Below are 7,676 nucleotides of genomic sequence, written 5' to 3' on the forward strand. Positions count from 1 at the left end.
AAAACATGGAATTAAAACTCCAGAGCAGACAGAAACCAGAACTACTCGAATGCCTTTGAACCTAGAGGAACGAACGCCGGGCACTGAACTGTGGCCTGCATTTCACTGACTTGGCTACTGGGCAAAGCAAGTGCCGTTGCTCAGCTGCGTCTCTGCAAATATTCATAGCTGGTAGTCATGCTTCGATGACCTGATCATTTTCTGCTTTGGAAGCAGGTTCCCTGCCATGAGGGAGGGACTAGCGAGACTAGATATAGCTGGAATCCTAATAAATTAACAGGGTTTATCTATAAGTAATGTTTCTACAGCACACTGCCCCACCACCACACTGTCCCATGGATGGGGTCCATTGGACCCAGTGTCAGCATCTGCATCCCAGAAAACCACCACAGAATCATAGAATCCCAGGTTGGAAGGGACCTCAAGCATCATCTGGTCCAACCTTTCCGGGCAAGAGTACAGTCCAGACAAGATGGCCCAGCACCCTGTCCAGCTGAGGCTTGAAACTGTCCAGCATGGTCAACCACATCCCTGGGGAGATTATTCCAATGGTTGACTGTTCTCATGGTGAAAAATTTCCCTCTCATGTCCAATCGGAATCTCCCCAAGAGCAACTTGTGTCCATTCCCCCTTGTCCTCTCCATGTGACTCCTTGTGAAAAAGGAGTGTCCATCTTTGTTTTAGCTACCCCTTAGGTACTGGTACATGGTGATGAGATCCCCTCTGAGCCTCCTTTGCTCAAGGCTGAACAAACCCAGCTCTCTCAGCCTGTCCTCATACAGCAGGCTTCCCAGGCCTTGGATCATCCTGTGGCCCTGCTCTGGAGCCCCTCCAGCCTGTTCACATCTTTTTTGTACAGCGGGGACCAGAACTGCACACAGGATTCCAGGTGGGGCCTGACCAGTGCTAAGCAGAGTGGGATGATGACTATTTTATCTCTGCTGGGGATGCCCCCCAGCACCCTGTTGGCCTTCTTGGCTGCAGCAGCCCACTGCCCACTCACACTGAGCTTGTTGGCCACCATGATTTCTGCTGTGAGAACTGGCAGCATTTTGGGGGCAGGTCTCTCAGCCAGCTCAGCTGAAGCACATCAGAGGACCTTCCACAGCCTGCAGCAGAAAAGGAAATAACGGGGCTGAAATCGCAACCCCCAAAATCTCCAGGTGCCAGGGCCAAATAAATATTTCAGAGCTGAGCTCAGCAGCTCAGCTGAAGCACAAGCGCAGAGCAGGGTCCGTACCTCCAGCAGCTTACTCCTGCCTCGCTAGCCACCCCAGGTATTCCCCACCATGGTGTGTGACACCATAAAATCACCCACCACCTGATTTAGAGTGCTGACCGCATCCGTGCTTACCCCCGGCAGGGTTTGCTGACGGCGCTTTGTCGTGCCAACAAGACTCATGACCAAGTTGTAGACCACAGCTGAGAGACATGAGCTGGAAAGACCAAATTTTGAGGGGAAACGTGGCTGCCCAAGCATGCCACAGATAGCGGCAGCAGCAACCTCTGCACGGGGCCGTCGGCATGCGCTGCTCCAGCACGACAGCAACCGCAGCTCTGTGTCACCGCTGGTGGCCCTCGGAGGGGACCGGCAGCACCTCCGGGCTCCCTCTATGGGCCATGGGCAAACCTCATTTTTGGCTACCACCACTTGTCTCAGCTTCACACTTTGGCCAGAGCTGCGGGTTGAGTGAAAGGCAGGGATTAGTTGATGCAAATGGTGCTGGCGTGGGGATTTCAACCCCAGTCCCTGCAGCCCGGGTGCTCACCCGTCCCACAGCAGGCAGATAAATAAAATGTTTAATTTCTAGCATCAAGAGCCCTGCAGAAAGTGGGGGGACTAAGGGCTTAAGAAATGTAATACTAAGGCACAATGCGTTAAATAAGGCACCAGGGAAACACTGGGGTGCCTGACCCGACACTGCCTTCGCACCTCTGGTGCATGACCAGATGAGCTGGGTGATGGGGGATAAGTGAGAGCACCAGTCAGCAGGTTCTCTGTATCGGGTCACCCAACCCAAAATGGCCATAACTGGGGCCTCTCTTCTTGCTCCCATGTAGAAGGGATGAGACCAGGTAAATTATTAGGGCCATAGCCTGAGAGGAGGCAACAGGGAAAGTATGAGACTACATGCTTTGGTTGCCCAAGCTGGATTCCCTAAATAGTTATTTTGATTACCTACAAATCTCAAAATGAACATGATGGCCTTCAATAGAGGCTGCACACTCCCCATCTCCCAGGAGGAGCTGAAGGTTTTGCTCTCACCTCTTTTGCAGGTGCCAGTCTTGGTCACGCTGACCTGGCCAGCTGTGTTATCTGATTCTTTCCCATGAAGATAAGTTTTAGTCAGCACATTATCAGGGCTGTTCTGGGGAAAGCCCAGCTACCTTTCGCTCACATACAGGCTCTTCCTTTGATGATGTAGGTTGCATTTTTATTCACACTCTATACGCTGCTGCCCAGTAGGTCCTCCATAGGTCAGGCCTCCTTTGCTTTCAGATCCTCTAGGTCCGAGCCCTTCTTAGCGTATGGTGTTTTGGCATGGCATCACATAGCCAAACTTTCCAGAAACATCACGTGCTTTTGTAACCTGTGCACCATTTTCCCCATGGATTATAGGAAATTGGGCTGGAAGGGATCTTGGAAAGGAGCTTAGGGCATCTGTGGCCTCTTGCTCAGCCCTAGCGTAGCAGCACCTCTACTTGAATTATTCCTGATGGGCGATTTCCTATAATTTCATGCAGATTTCCTGAAGATCTGCATGTTAAAATTAAGCTCATTATTCTCTCTTGTGGCCAAGGAAAAAAGCTTATTTCTTTCTTCTTTGAAACTACCATATCATTTAGAATCTACAACATCTTATACATCCCAATATATCATGTTCTTGACACCCGTATGACGCTTACTGGCTCATATTTAGCTTCTGATCCACTTGCTCAATGACAAGTCTCTTCCTAAATGACTATTCTCTCCCCATCGGTCTCCAGTCTCTGACTAAGGCAGATATTTCCCCTACTTTAGCTCAAAGGTTTATAGACATCTTGATTGAACTGGATACTGTTTATTTCGTATTATTGCCTCAATTCCAACCTTATCTTTTGAATGGTCATGGCCCTCCTCAGTTGGCCACCACCTGCCAATATTAGTAGGGAGATACTCTGTTCCCTCACCCAGCCTGCTAATCAGAGGGGTGACCAGTGCTGGACCAAGGACAAACCCCTCTTGCTCTGTTCATCCTCCCCTTACCACAACTACTCTCTGAGTAGGGCTTTTCCAAGCAAGTATTCACCCACCACCTCATAATTTCATTTCTAGAGCATTTTTTTAGCACACCTATAAGAGAGCGATGTGCAACTGTATCAAAAGGCGTAGTAACATCAAGATAAAACACACCTACGCTGCATTTGCTTAACCACAGATCCCATTACCTGTCAAAGAGCAACATTAGTTTGGCTTGGCAGGATTTGCCATGTAGCTTTGCTATCGCTTTATTGCAATACAACTTTTGCTTGATTATCTGTCCCTGCAGCTTTCTGCGAACCATGGTGTCCACTTCTTTTTCCTTTTCTTTCTCACACCACTTTTTTTTTTTTTTTCTTTTTCCAGTTTTCTTCACTCATTCTCCAAGACTTCCCAGAGGAATCCAATATACTGGCCCAGTTCAACTGGCTGTAGTCATCTAAAACAAAGACACCTGTAATGAGAGCTTGGAAATTCAGGCTTGCTGGAGGTTCATCAGAGTGCAATAGGCACAATTAGAACACAGATAATATTTATTAATCTTAATCCAATTAATCCTAACTCCTGCAGATGCTCAGACTAGTCTCATCTATATCGTGACCTAAAGGAATCCAAAATTTGTTTCACCCAGTTTGCATTTAATATAATTTCTTCAAGATACAGAAATCCTTTTCCAGGCTGTCTTCCCATGGGATCTTCTCTATTGAGCCCCTAACATTACTAAAGCCAGGTTTCTTGAGAACTGCAATCTTTATTCTATGGTCTCCTTCCTTTTTTCTTTTTTTTTTTCCTAAGTATTACAAACTCCATCATCGTTTTCATCCCCTCTGGAATTTTCAAACAGTTCTTTTCCATCAGCAAGAACGAAGCCTGGAAAAGAAATAAAATTGCAAATACTGTTATATAAATATTAGCAAATATTAGGAAAGAGACTGTTTTCTAGAACTGAAACCAATTGGCACAGCCTGGCCATGTTGCCAGTACTAAAAGCTCCCAGCCTGGAAAACGAGGTGGTTATATCACAGCTGCTTCTTGGCCCATGCACTCCTGAATCATGGCCAGAAGATGTTTAGGAGAGGGCTAGCTGAGCCCACCAAAACCATGCCAAGGACCAATCCAATAACATAGCTAGCTGAGGCGTGGTGCCCAAGTCTGGGCCCTGGCACTGTTTATCTTGTAGGAGCAGATGTAGCTTCAGCGTCCACTTGGAGGAGCATCCAAGGACCACATCTGTGGTAAGATTGCAGATTCAGGCTTATCAGTCAGATTCAGCTGATCCCCACGACCCTCTCTGCCTTTGGGATTTGTAAGTCCAGATCTTCCATCCACAGGGTTAATTGACCATGAGTTGCCAAACCGATTTTCTTCATGTTGACAGCAAGCTGATGCTGCTCCTTTGCATCCAGCTCCTTTCTACCTCCCTCCCACCAGCCCCGCATGGTGCCTCTTACATGAATTCCTTTGGCAGGGACAAGGAAGCCACACGCTTGGTTATCCAAAGCAAAGCCCTGTGGGTACTTTTCTTTGGTCTGAACACAGCCCATGTGGGCCAAAGAGCAGCTAAATGAAGAAGTTGCCTTCCTAGGCGTTCCCAGCCTTTGTGGTGCTTCTGCCTATACATCCGTGCATCCATCTATTCCATAGAATCATAGAATACCAGGTTGGAAAGGACCTCAAGGACCATCTGGCCCAACCTTTCTAGCCAAAAGCACAGTCCAGACAAGATGGCCCAGCACCCTGTCCAGCTGAGGCTTGCAAGTGTCCAATGTGGCAGAGTCAACCACATCCCTGGGGAGATTACTCCAGTGGTTGACTGTTCTCATGGTGAAAAATTTCTCTCTCATGTCCAGTTGGAATCTTCTCAAGATTAACTTGTGTCCATTCCCCCCTGTCCTCTCCATGGGACTCCTTGTGAAAAGGGAGTGCCCATCTTCTCTGTAGCCACCCTTTAAATATTGGCACGTGGTGATGAGATCCCCTCTGAGCCTCCTTTGCTCAAGGCTGAACAAACCCAGCTCTCTCAGCCTGTCCTCATACAGCAGGCTTCCCAGGCCTTGGATCATCCTGGTGGCCCTGCTCTGGAACCCCTCCAGCCTGTTCATATCTTTTTTTGTACAGGGGGACCAGAACTGCACACAGGATTCCAGGTGGGGCCTGACCAGCGCTGAGCAGAGTGGGATGATGACTTCTTTTTCTCTGCTGGTGATGCCCTCGTTGATGCCCCCCAGCACCCTGTTGGCCTTCTTGGCCGCAGCAGTCCACTGCTCACTCCTATTGAGCTTGTTGGCCACCAGGACCCCCAAGTCCCTTTCCACAGAGCTGCTCTCCAGCCCGGTGGATTTCCTAAGCTATCGAGTTATGAGGTCCTTTTGCATAGACCTGTGCAGGATTTGTGCTTGCACTCAGCAGCAGGGATCCCGGAGGACCTGGTGGCTGCCAGCCCGCTGCTATGCTCACCACCTACAGTTCCCATACCGACCCTCCCACAAGCTATGGACCATCCAACAGACCCACCAGCCAAGTCAGCTTCTCTCCAAGTATTCTCTCAGGGATGTTTTTCTTCCCTTGTCAGCCAAAAGCCCTCTTCCAAAGGCCTGAGCAATTGCAAAGGAGATACCGAGGTGGCCACCAGCAAACAGGGAGGTAAATGGCTACATCCTACCAGCCTAGGCTATAGGATAATAACATAAACCAGAGCTTTACCTACCCTGCAGCTCCTCCTGGTGTCTTGTCCTGGGAAATACAGCATTAGCAGTTCCCCAGCTGCAACAGGGGAAAGACGAAGGCCTCAGCAGAAGAAAAGGAGATGGCTCCAAAAATCCACTCTCAGCAAATGCCCTCGCTGCTCCCTGATGTGACCTGCGAACAGGAACAGCCTCCAAAAGTCAGAGGGAAGAGGGGAGAGAGGAAGGTTGTGATGGTATCCCCACTCCTACAGCAAGGCAATGTCGGAGCTGCAGAAATTACCAGGGAACTTTTTATAAGCACCCAGGCACCTTTCCAGAAGTTGTTCCTTTGCCCATGAATGAGTTGGTCAGAAAACACCACCTACATCCTGAAAAAGGCCCCGGGGTACGTTTGGCCCATGACTCCTGCCCAGGGACTTTGCAGCCCCGAGCTACCACAGGGGTGGCTGTGCAGGAGCAGAGCGTGCTGGCTCAGCTTCCCTCCCAGCCCCACCAAGCTCAGCACCGAAGCTGCGTAATAAAACCAGAGACAGAACAACTCTGACGATCTGTGGGTTTAACTCACCTTCACCGATCTTTGCAGTTTTACAAGCCAGGCACCAGCCAAAAGTCCGAGGTCACTCTGCAGACACCCAACACATCCAACCAGAGATCTTTAGGAGGCTGCAGACATGCAAAATCCCCTCCAAACCTGAAAATCTGCTGTCACCGCTACGTTAGATGAGGGGAACTCAGAAATCAGGCTTTCATAATTCAACAGGTCTGTTTGCAGAAGAAAAGCAGGGGTTTCCCACCCTCCCTGTGCAATGAGATGCTACCCAGTCCTCTCAGCCACCAGGATGTGGAGCTCCTGGTGGGCAGATGCCACATGTCCATGGTGGGAGAGGCAGGAGCTGCCCACATTTACTACCAGCCCAGCCCAAAGGTATTTCTGCAAGTACCTGGTCCACCAAGGGAAAGGCACTGTGGTGGGACGTGCCCAACCCCATCCCTGAGCCCAAAGGGGCAGGCTGAAGGCTTTCCACAGCACCACAGGTCCCCACAAGACTTCAGAGCTGCGTGCCCACAAGTGGGAGCAGTTTCAATCCAAGTAAGCAGCAAGACATGGGGGAAACAGTCTCTAGACATTTTTATTATTCCAATCAATATTTATGGCATCCAGAAGCAAGGGCACGTGAACAGTGCAGGTGCCCAGAGATGGGCAGGGACAACAGCAAACAGCCTGTGCTGATCAGGGTCTTCTCCAAAGCTTAACCTCAAACTCGCCAAGACAAAAAAAAAAAAAAAAAAAAAAAAAACAAACCACAATTAAAAAAAAAATCCCAAACCTTCAGCAGCTCTGGCACCACAAGCAGCCAAGACTGGCCTGACTGCACGTTCAGCTTTTCTTGAAAACCATCCCAAACCCCAGGAGCTTGCTGTTTTCTAGGAACAGCTTTTCTCTAAATGGTCACTTATGTGTTCCCAGAAAGCAAGATGGTTCAACAAATCCCCCAAGAGCAAGGGAAGGCTTTTACACTCTCAGTATCTTGTGTTTCCCTTCCACTGGACGCAGGAGACCAAACCTGCCTGCACCAGGGACACATCCCCTGGGCAGCTCTGTGCATCCCAGGTCCTTCCCACCCAGCTGGGGCCAAAAATCCCAGCAGGGATGTGAGATCTAGAAATCAAGCTGACCCATGGGTGATGGAGCAGGCTGGACTACACTTGCCCCCGCATTACCAGAAATTGTCGTCCACAAGGTGGGT

The sequence above is a fragment of the Egretta garzetta genome, unplaced genomic scaffold (assembly GCF_000687185.1).
Source record: "Egretta garzetta isolate BGI_Z169 unplaced genomic scaffold, ASM68718v1 scaffold628, whole genome shotgun sequence".
NCBI classification, from domain to species: Eukaryota; Metazoa; Chordata; class Aves; order Pelecaniformes; family Ardeidae; genus Egretta; species Egretta garzetta.